Genomic DNA, 12,194 nt, shown 5'->3' with positions numbered 1-12,194 from the left:
TACGTAGGTTGCTATAGGATAATATCTAGCCTAGCTTGTACAACTGTACCACATTCTTAGCACTTTGAATGATTCATGAATGAATAATTGTGTCCATGACATTTGAGTCACATTTCTGTTTCATGACCGTACTTATCACGCCATTCATGTCGGGGAAATTTGAATTTTTGACCCGGCACCGTGGTTAAATGGCCGAACCAGTCAGAGTGCGTATATCTCTGCCATTCGGGTTGTGTTTATCCTGCGAAGGTACCGTAAATCTTTCAGTACCACCAGCTCGAGGTTGTACGCCGTGACATTCATCTCGCCTCAACAGACTCTTAATCTTTTATCCGAGTCCTGTCGGGTCCACGGACATGTTTTTTACGGCTCAATCAATCAGAGGAGGCGCCGCTAGCAGAATGCCCGGCGGCAGACCTTCGCTGGGACGGCAAATGGAATTAAATTAACACCACACACACATTTTTATTATATATATATATATATATATATATATATATATATATATATATACATATATATATATATATATATATATATATATATATATATATATATATAGATATAGTGGGCCTTGTCTGCTGTCCTAACATAACCTGATTGGCCGGATTTGTGGCACATTCGAAACGTGTGTGCCACACCGAGTGCGCGGAGAGTACACGACTCGAGCGTGGGCAAGCCTCCTGGTCCCATTACAGGTTGCTGTATACGATTCTTGTTACGATATGAAACGTTGACTGAATCACTAAAAGCCTGAAAGCAGCATCTGAAAAAGAGGGATGAATGTAAATACCGCAGATACCCCACAGTTGAGCCGCAAGGCTCAAATCATGAGAAAAAAGTGGTCGCACATAGTCCGGAATTTACGGTAGTTGTGTAATGCAAAATACAAAGCAGTTAGCTTGTATTTCGAAAAATGACTTCCTTGTACGGGCTACCCGAACCCAAAAAGTCTGAGAAGCGAATGCCTTGAAGCCAACGAGCGCCAATCCAAGGCATACGCTTCGCAAAGGACAAAGCACTTCCCAGTTCAGCCACCCAAGGAATCCTTCAGCTGAATCTGCAATTTTTTTCCAACTGCGGTAAAGCGATACGTCGGCGACAATAGGCCGTATTCATGCGCAGGTCAGAAGGAGGTTGTTCCCTAGTGATGCGTATCTGTTTCATATCCGCGTCACCACACCCGCGGCGGGCCTAGCGCCGTCTCGGATAAAACTATTTATCGAGCCGGAACATATTTGTTGACGTTGGAAGGCGCGTAGATGTGTCGCACACGCCAGAGAGTGCGTGAGCAAGATAAGGGGGAAAGGTTTACGGTAACGGCGACGGGGATTAGACCGTACCCGCGGGGGCGCAGATGGCACACAAATCCTCGGCGCGGTTACGGAAAGGTCACGAAACGCAGCGGAGAGACACCTATTCCCCACCCCCCTCCCTTGTAGCCCGTCATCAATCCTCGGAGCACAATCGTTCTTTTCAGCGCCGTGACAGGGAACGGAGTAGAATCGCCGCTAAATGTCAAACGGGAGCCCACTTCTGATGTCGCTAAAGACTTTGCCGGACCGCAAAAGAAAATACGCTTGTCCTTTTTAGAGCATTTTGACAATCGGACTCTCGCTTATTGTGCTAGGGCAGGAAAAAATGACGTTTTTACGATTTTTAGTTCTCTGTTGAGACTGTTGTTCGAACATACCTTGAAATTAATCGGGAATGCCTCGTGCCTCACGCCTTATATTTCTGATTTTCCGATAATGGGCGTGGCCTATTTGGCACCGCAAACTTCAACAATTCACCCTAACCGTAAAAGCTGATATAACTCAATCCTATTGTTGAAAAATTTGATGAGTCCAGACATCTACGAACTTATTTTTACTCGTAATCACTACCGTAGATTCCGAAATATAGGACGCACCTTTAATTTTAGGGTAATATTTATTGTGTTATTGTGTATAGAACGCAAGTTTGGCGTATGTAGAAACTATAACAAAACAACAAAATTCTTATTTTCATATATTCTATGCGCCTTATAATGCGGTGCGCTCTATATTCATATTTTCATGTCAGTAAGTTATATATTTGTTAAGCGTGTTTGAGATTTCCCACATTGTGAGTGGTCAGTGAACGCCTCGCCAGTGTTAACGTTGAATGCGCTTCAAGCAGTTGTCGTTCCTTTTCCTTGCAAAGCGGCTTGAGTTCATTTTAACAACAATACCCAAAGTCGCGCGCCATCAGCGTTCCATTAAGTTTATGATCGTGTGTATATCACAAAAGATCGTATTTAACCCTTGTGCGGTATTTTGTCCATTCCTTTGATCTTTACATCAAAGGGAAAGCCTCGAAAGATGGCATTAGGGAGCTGAAATTACATCCAGATTGTTACAACATCAAATTTCAAACATGGCATGATCACTTAGTTATTACACTAGCAGGTGTGTGCCATCCCTTGGATAAAATACTTCGAAAATGATGTGGAAATGACCCAAAAACGGGAAATTTGACGTCTATAGTCGTCAATGGCATTTAACGAGTTGATGACAAAGTCGGGAGGTGAAAATCTTGAGCAGCAATTAGGCGTTGCATCTCTCTGATGATATTTAACTTGCAATGCTTTCTCCTGGCTTTTTAAGTGTTCATTTTTGATTATTTTGGATGGAAGAACACAGCAGTGGCGTGTGCGTGAGTCCTCGCTCGTCGGCCCCGCCATATGGCGTTGGTAGAGGAGCAAACGCCCTGGGGAGGTGTCCGCCGTATGGTGGCAGGAAACGTACTGACACGGCTCGGTCGGGGAAACAAGACACGCGGCGCACCCACAATATTACGTAACGTTAAAAAAAAAAAAAAAAAAACAATAACTCAGCTCCTACGAAGCGAGCGAGATCATTAGCGCCGGACAGACTTATTTGTGTCGGTTGGTTGACCATTATTAAGTTAGAAAGTTAGAAAGCTGCTTTTGGCTTCATAAAGCAGCGTGTGCCGTACTTGATTGGCTGTGTCCAAATAGCAGTAGCAGCAAAGGATTTGAATTAGCATAACAACCATGAAACTTTATTGGGCCCGTCTATGGAGTTTTGTCTTTTCTAAGCACGATGCTAGCAGATTTTGGTTAAATGTTTCCAATTTGGACTATTTGAATATTTATAAATTCTTATTATTTTTATTATGATAAATTATCTATAAATAAATAAACCACATGTATATTAAATAAATAAAATCAATAAAACATACATAATAAATGAATTACAAACACAAATATCGAATGAAAAATAATAAACATAAATAACACAAGATTAAATCAAAATGAATAGGCATAAATTCAAAATAAATACAAAATAAAAGAAACAGGCAGTAGATTCATGAAATAAATAAACAAAAAAATAGATAAATATGAATAAAACAATCATAATGAACACATACATTAAAAACAAATAATAGATAAAAAATAAAGGTAAATAAAACGAATAAACACAAATAATTAAATAAAAATTAATATATGAATTAGCATTAATACAAAATAAATAATAAATAAATGCCCTTAAAAAGGAATAGGCAGTATATTAATGAAATTAATCAAATAAATAAATAATAAATAAATATACTGAATAAAACACAAATAAAACGAATAAACAAAAAATCAATGATAAACAACAAAAGAAAACAAACACAAATAAATAAATAAAATGAATAAACACAATTAAATAAATCAATAAACAAAGTTTTTCTTTTTTTTTCTGTATTTTTATATGAAAAATGCTGGACCACGGAGCGGTAGATGCCATCCCGAGCACTATAGTCCTCTTGCAATCCATTATTAAAAGAAATCTCCCATCGTTCCGGAAGTTGTAAAGAAAGAGCAAGACGTCCGCGGGGAACTCGGCCGACAGCTGCAAAAGCAATCTCGGAGCGACCCGGGAGTCGTTCTGTTGACTACGCAACTCGGGGGGCGCCTGCCGCTCGCCTCATTTCCCGCCACGTTGGCGGGATAATTCAGGTGACAGTTGGCCGCGCCGACGGTAACGGGCGCCTGTTGTTCACATGAAAGACAACTTTTAAACTTCTTCATCTTATCATCTTCTATCATCTTTACTTGCGTTACTACCTGCAGCTCATAATGTAGTGTGGTGCGGCCTATACATGACAAAAATAGATTTTCTGTTAAAGTTCTCTTTTTTCGGCCTATAATGTGGTGCACGTTATAGTCAGAAATTTATGCTATTTAATATACATTTGACCTTGAGTTTTTTTTCTTCACTGACCTAGCAGCTAAAAAAAAATGCTCAGGGCTAAAACGCCGTCTTTTCGTGTCTGTCGGACAACTCAGTCAACAATTAAGACGCGCCACAGGGACTCGGCCGACCGCCCGGGAATGACGGACATCTGCCACTCAAGCTCCGCGCATCCCATAATACTCAAAAAGGATCCCCCGACTCATTTTGCAGGAACTAGACGCGGTTGGCAACGTGATTGATCACAGACGGCCGGCTCAGACGTTTGCGCGTGTGACTGATTACAACTTGTAACGTGTCGCTGATAAACCAGCGGACGCTGATGAATTTAACAGCGGCCCCCAGGGGAGCCCCGAGACTTCCATTACACGTCTTATTAGCGTCTGCCGCTTTCGGACGCCTTAATTGATCCTCCGAGGGAAGTCCCGGTCCCCGCTTCCCCTCCTTTGCTCCACGGTCACCGCAGCTGATTTGTTCTTGGTCAAGATTCAATCTTGCCTCCGAAACACAACGGTGCACTGGATCGAATACAACGGAATACGATAGAATAATAAGGAATTAATATGACGAATAAACAGAATAAATAATATTAAAAATCAAGAATGAATAGGATATAAAGTAAATCTATTTCCGCGCATGCTCCAAACATACGCAAATAAAAGGAAAGGTACGTAACGTTATCTGAATAATTTATCGTTGCCGGCTTGCATAATGTATGTATGGCCAATGTTCGCTGGTTGGCTGAATGTTTTGTCTATGTTAGTGAAGGTACAATGCATATTCATTATTTTCGCTGATATTTATCGCTGCCAGCGAACAGTATGTGCTATAAGTACCAGATAATGTTCGCTGGTTGTTTTATCGCTGCTAGCGTACCTACTGTACGTTTTATTTAATGTTCGCTAATTGGTTTATCGCTGCCAGCTTACTTCATCTACGTATTACGTATTGTTCGCTGAATGGTTTAGCGCTGCCAGCTTACTTCATGTAAGTATTACGTATTGTTCGCTGATTGGTTTAGCGCTGCCGGCATGTGCGCTGTACGCTTTACGTAACGTTCGCTAATACAATAGTTCATCGCTAATCCCAGCGTACGTACTGTAGGTATTACGAAATATTCCCCGATTGGTTTATCTATGCTAGGATTGGTGACGCGCGAACCGTTCGTTTTTCACGATTATAGCGAGAGCAACCCGATTTAGAGCCGATCCAGGATTTGATGCCGCGTTTTTCTGCGCTTGCGCTTTGTTTGCGTAATCTCCGCCAGGCCGGCCTTTATTTAAAGTAGATGTGGGGTTTGATAGCCAAGCGCCTCTATCGCTGCAGCTTTATGATGCCCGGGCTGGAAGGCGGCCCTTCCACTTTGTAAGATTCTGCAGAGAAGCCCCCCCCCACGGTCCCCCTTTTCCTGTTTCTCCTCTCCCCTCACAGTCTCAGGGCCCCCTGTCCACCCTTCATCATAGAGCCGGTGGCAGCAGAGCTTCCCAGTATGTTGGCTTGCGGAGAGGCTGACAAGCTGAAAAAACATCTTTAACTTTCTCCAGGCTGGAAAGAATGTACACAGACACTTCTCACGACAATCTGGGGCTGTCTTTTAAATGAAAGCAAAGCAAATATTGAAAAGCTAAGCTTAGCCGAGGCATGGAAAATTGTTCCCGTAAAGGGGTAGGGAGGTATGAATATGAAGATGTAGGCAAGACGGAATAGATACGCAAGTAAGGTTGTAGGCTAGTACGATAATGCGCCATAGATTATAAATCAATTAATGGACTATTTTAAATCTGTTTTCATATATAGAACGCGCCACATTATAAGGCGCATAGAATAGAAGCCACTGTTGTGGCTGGGGTTGGTTGTGTTATGCATCCACGAGACGGAGCTGTGCCGAAGAGAACGTCAAAAAAACAATCAGAAGTCTGTCAAACGTTATTAATAGACACTGTTTATAACTGAAATAACTGAAATGCAGCGGTAAAAAATGGAATCGGATGCCATGGCGTAAGAATATTAGCACATATAGCTTCCAATAATAAAAGAACTTCCCAAAAAGCACTGTGTTATACACAACAGTAAAACCTGTCACAACATTCTATAGTGGCTTAATTTTAGGTGTTAAAATTTTGACCATTAGGGGGCAGTCAAGCACAAAAGGTGCCTAACCTGCTCCTCAAAGAACACAAGACAAAGAACAGGAAATTAATTTAATTTACAGTACTCGTGGACTATTGTTGAAGCGTCATAACTTTACATACTTTTGTTGACCTAATTGCTTACGTGCTAATCACGATTGCTAACGAGTTAGCATAGACAAATGTGCAAGTTTACATCACGTGTGTTTCTTGAGCTAATTGCTAACGTGCTAATGCTAATCGCGATTGCTAACCAGTTAGCATAGACAAATTGTATTTGTCTAAAAACTAATATCTATACAAGATAATAAATAACGAGTAGTTTAATCCACTTTAACTCACGTTGGACCTTTAGTATATTTAAAAACAAATCTAAAATACCAAAAAGTCAACAGATATTTAGATTCCCTCTTCTAGTGATGGTCACATAATAATGACGTTATCATTTGGTCCTCCCTATAAACCAAAACATCGTAACCGCCAATTCGGGAACCTTTGAAGAACATTTCCGAGACAATAATAGCCGCTAATGGGTGGCAAAGTCATTTTGAAATCCAATCCCAGTCAGTAAATGGCCTCCTGCTATTAGCTCCACGTTAGCACAAGGCACGCATAGTTTTAACGTAGCACGCATAGTTCCAGGCCCTCCTTTCCGTTTTATTTTTATCCTTTTCCGTATGAAAAAAAAAAGATTCATTGTGCCAACGGGCGGGCGGCAATTAAGCAAACCTCGATCAACATATCATCCATGCGCATCTATCGCGGCACTTAGCCGTAATTGTCCCGCTGTTAGACCTTGAGCCGGTGAAGTAACACCTATCCAAGGGCGCCCTTGGCGAAGCCCGCCGAGTGTGTGTGATTCACCGGCATCCCGACGCGTCGGCCATATATCTCGCCTGTGGGAAGCGCCGAGTCAGAATGGGGTCAGTCCTATGTTATTACCAATGGAGCTTTCAATGGCCCGGACTGGATCGTTTGAAAAGCTGGAGCGGTGCGTTCATGTTTATTTCATACTCTCTGTTCCGTTCTTTACAAGATAAGACGGTAAAAAAATACCCTAATTCCCCATAATATAACACGCTCCTGTGTATAGGCTGCACCCTTAATTTTGGCATCAAATTCTGGTATTTGCTATGTTTATAGCAAAACACAATAAATCTCATCATATTTTCTTGTGTTCATATCTGTAAATTATATATTTGTTGAAGGTTAAGTGCATATTCAGATTTCCCACATTGTGAGTGGTCGGTGAACGCCTCGCGCTCAATGTTGTTGCTTTTCCTTTTTCTCGCATCGCGAGAACAAATAAAACGCGGTACTCAATGCTATAGAAACTTTAAAAACACCCTGAAATTGTTTAAAAATATCTTTGTAATATGGTTCCGTATATTTGTAATACGTGACGCTTAAAACAATCTATTAACCACATTCAACAAATTATTCACAGGAAATGATCATGTTAATAAATAACATTTTACACGAGGTTGCCTATCCGTACTATACATATTTCAGTGTTATGGTGTCAATACAACATTTGCATTATTACCAACTAAACGTGTATGGGATCTCATTCAAAACACCTTTTGAAATTTTGTTACAGGGTCACATGATAACCCTGTAGTAGAAGTAATAAGGGAAAAAAAAATAAACGCCAGAACCCAGCACCGCCCCCTCCTCACACGTCAACTGCGATCCACATCTAATCCACCAAGGCAATAGTGGGGTCCCCGCAGGGAGCCGGGGGGCCCGACGCGGCGGCCTCATCAGTCTTCGGGACAGGCCCTCGGGCGGGGGGTCCGCTCGCGCGATGGTCACCGGGTGGCCACCGGCCTGCTCGCTGTGCCTTGACTTACGAGTGCCTTGATATATGAGTTTTACCCTGTGAATTTTTGGATTCCGGAGTTACGAGGGAAGGCTTTCCGTGCGAATGATCAGCAACTTCCGCTGGATTCTAATCATGTGCGATATTGCAATATAAAAATAGCGGATTGAGACTAATTGGCGACCACGAAACTTTCTCTTTATCGCTGGGTAGGAGTAGCGGCGGTAGTTGTCCAGCAAATCAGCGAGCTGCTGCGGTTTGTTTTCTGTGAAAATTTATGGGCAGACAACAAAAGGGTCGTTTGCATGCAATCAGTGCTCGTTTGCTTTGGTCTTGTGCTTTTACTGCCACTTGGAGCAGCAAAGTGTGATGTCAAACCTCGCGGCAGCTGATGGGAAAAGACAAACATCCCCTGCGTGATTACTCTTCAAGTCGGAGAGCGGAATTTGCCGCAATACAGCCTGGATAGTTTACAACACAGACAGATATTTCAAAAACAACCAAATATTTGAAAATTCCCATCCAAAATTAGGGATACAGTCAATCATTTTGAAGTACAACCAAACAGTTGAAAATGACACCACGAATGACCTCCGTTTTGGACTGCAGTACAATCAAAACATATCTGAAATGGAGAAATCCGAAATGTTTCAGAATACAACCAAAATGTAGTGTTTTCAGAATGCAAACAAACGTTTTGGTCGCCAAGCAAATGTTCCAGAATGCAAGTAAGACATTTTAAACACCCAAAACCGTCAGTAATTTTGTAAAACATCCCCAAAATTTTGTCCTACAGCCTCATAATTCAGAATACAACCAATCATTTTTTGGATGCAACCAAAACACACACACACACACAATGTTTCTGGATGCAACAAATTCATACCGTACACCTGAATATTTTGGAATATAACCACAGTTCAGAATACAACCAATGGGAGTACAACCACAAATTCCAAAATAAACACTAAAATCCAACCAAACATACCATAATGCAGCCGGTAATAGAAAAATACTTTTGAAATAGTACTACACTCAAACAACAACTCCGCTGGAAGAGTCCACGTGCTTCTCAGCTGTTCCTCAGCTGGCCCTCAGGATACCCACGCTAAATGAACTCCAGACGCCGGCGAGGATGTTCACAAGAACGCCCCCCCCCCCCCACCCCGCCCCCCGCTGAGTGGCCAGCAGCTGTCGCTGCTTGTACTGACGCTAGCGTGTGAGCACGCTCAGCTGACGGGAAACTTCCTGCCGCCAAAGACGAAAGACTGTTTTTTTTTTAATGTCAAGGATGTCAAACGCACGGCCCGTGGGCCGCATCCGGCCCACAGGGAAGTTTAATCCGGCCCGCGAGATGATTTTGTGACGTATTTAACCGAACTAGGCGCGTGGCCGTGACCGCGCTGTCGATATATCGTGATTTTCAAAGGTTATTTAAAACCGTCTTCGAAAAAAAGTCTTCCAAAGGGAATTGGTCACTTAAAATACTTGTTGCCTCCTAATTTTTGTTTTTTCGAAGTTGAAGACTACTTGCAAAGTTGTTTTATTAGTCAGAAACTCGAAGTCTTAAATAGCATTTGGCGGGCCACGTAAAATAACGCGGCGGACCGCATCTGACCCCCGGGCCTCGAGTTTGACATCGGCGCACTAGAACTTATTTTCCTATTATATATTATAATCATTTGTAGACAAAGTGATTTTAAACTGGCGGGTTTTATTTGACTTTAGAATTGCTTCTTTGGAAGGCTCTCGCCGGGCTTTGGGTAATCAATACGTTGCGGATACGATTAAGGAGCCGAGGTAGTTAAAAAATAATAGGGAGGGGGAAAAAAAAAAAAAAACTCCATTCTTTCCAATGAATGGATTTCGTTTAGGGTGAAAAACACAAAGCAGACAGATGGAAGGTTTGCAATTTCACCCCTTAAGATTGGTGTTCCCATTAGCCCGTCTCGTCCACAAAAGATAGAGAAGAAGTCGCATTTAATCAGTTCCGTACGCACACAGACGCCGCCAGGCATCCCCCGTTCTCGTTCTTACCTGGAACGTGTGATTACACGAGCCGCCGGCTCCATCGCGCTAAATCCGACTACAACTGAGAGTTGCGTTGCCGTGGTGACGCAAAATCGGCCGGACGGCGCCATAAGTCATCGCGCTGCAAGTTTTACGATGCACCGCTTCAAATTTTTCAATTTTTCGATTTTCAGGTTTTTTTCTTGCCGGTCGGGAAACTGGCTGAAAATGTGTTTGTTTTTTGTTTTTTTTCTCCAAACTCAAAAAATTGTTTCCACGAAAACCGGTTGAATGGAGGTGAATGAAGAAAAATAGTCCTAATATACGTATATATATATATATATATATATATATATATATATATATATATATATATACAGTATATATATATATATATATATATATATATACAGTATATATATATATATATATATATATATATATATATATATATATATATACAATATATATATATATATATATATATATATATATATATATATATATATATATATATATGTGTATATATAAAACTATGTAAATACTCCCAATTTTTTGTAGCATATCCAAATAGCAAAAGACTTGAAAGCTGCAGCCCTAATTTCTACTTCTTTGTTCAATTGTTTAAAGTGGCATTCATGTCTTGAAAACATCTTTCACCAGTCCATATATGGGCATTATCTTGGCGGGTGTATACAAATATGGCTGCACAACATCTTGACTGCTTTTTATAGTCATGCTTGTTGCTTTCCAACCACAGGCTTTTTTTTTTTTGTTTTTTTTCAATTTCCAGAGTTGGTTCTTTCTCGCCCTTTTACCTTTGGTGCCGTAAACCAGATTTGCCATTTCTTCAAAGGCGGGAAAACTTTCAGGCCCGGGTAGGAAGCGCAGACACAGATTTGTTTTGAAACTGCATCGACGCGACTTCATGTTTAGACTCCAGCTCTCAATCTGAAGAATTATATTGGGAAATCTTTTTTGCGGCATCCGTCCGTTTGAGTGGGCCACCCCTGTTGTAAACGCTCGACTTCTCGCCTGACTTTTTTTTTTCCTCCCTTTCTCCTTTTTGTTTATGTCTCGCTGTCGCGGCTGAATTGCCTGTAATTCTTCTTTGGGGTTCAGTTGAGGGCCAGTCAACCGGCTACTGCCGGATTCGCTCAATGTGTGCGCTTTAGACTAATCGCGGCCCGGACGTAAATCCAAGGAGAGTGGTACCTCTTCAGATTATGAAACGCCTCTGGCAAAATATTGTTTCTTGTTACAAAAAACAATAAGTAGAGTGGTACCTCTTGGTAGGAAAAATTCAGGGTGCAAAACGTTTTTTTCCTCAGCCCTAATTACGATTATTTTATCTTTACATTTAGTAGTATTTACTGGACTTGGTCGACTTTTTTCCTCCTAGTCCTAAATATGATTCTTTGATTTCTTAAATTCAAGTACAATAAAGTACTTGGTGGAAGGCGGTGATACTTGAACACATCGTTGACCACTGCGGCACCCTGGGGAAGGGCTTAAATTGTTTACCCGCCCTCCTACAAAATATTGTCTCTTGTTAGAAAAAAACAATAAGTAGAGTGGTACCTCTTAGTAGGAAAAATTCAGGGTGCAAAACGTTTTTTTCCTCAGCTCTAATTACGATTATTTTATCTTTACATTCAGTAGTATTTACTGGACTTGGTCGACTTTTTTCCTCCTAGTCCTAAATATGATTCTTTTATTTTTTAAATTCAAGTAAAATAAAGTATTTTCGCTGCTGTTCTTGCAGTAGGGAGAAAGACAAAAATCCCAGGCGGAAGGCGGTGATGTTTCAACACACCGTTGACCACTGCGGCACCCTGGGGAAGGGCTTAAATTGTTTACCCGCCCTCCAACAAAATATTGTCTCTTCTTACAAAAAACAATAAGTAGAGTGGTACCTCTTGGTAGGAAAAATTCAGGGTGCAAAACGTTTTTTTCCTCAGCCCTAATTACGATTATTTTATCTTTACATTTAGTAGTATTTACTGGACT

General features: G+C 41.2%; 1 protein-coding gene across 1 annotated transcript in view; it reads right to left on the bottom strand.

The window, feature by feature from the left end:
• Positions 1-12,194, bottom strand: part of LOC148415432 (LHFPL tetraspan subfamily member 6 protein) — a 43,154-nt gene that overhangs the window by 15,846 nt on the left and 15,114 nt on the right. The gene's annotated exons all lie outside the window — the stretch shown is intronic.

Source organism: Hippichthys cyanospilos, chromosome 11 (assembly GCF_059441005.1).
Source record: "Hippichthys cyanospilos isolate Australia breed blue-spotted pipefish chromosome 11, RoL_Hcya_1.0, whole genome shotgun sequence".
Lineage (NCBI taxonomy): Eukaryota > Metazoa > Chordata > Actinopteri > Syngnathiformes > Syngnathidae > Hippichthys > Hippichthys cyanospilos.
The sequence above is the reverse complement of the archived record's forward strand: the minus strand, read 5'-3'. Positions and strand labels throughout refer to the sequence as shown.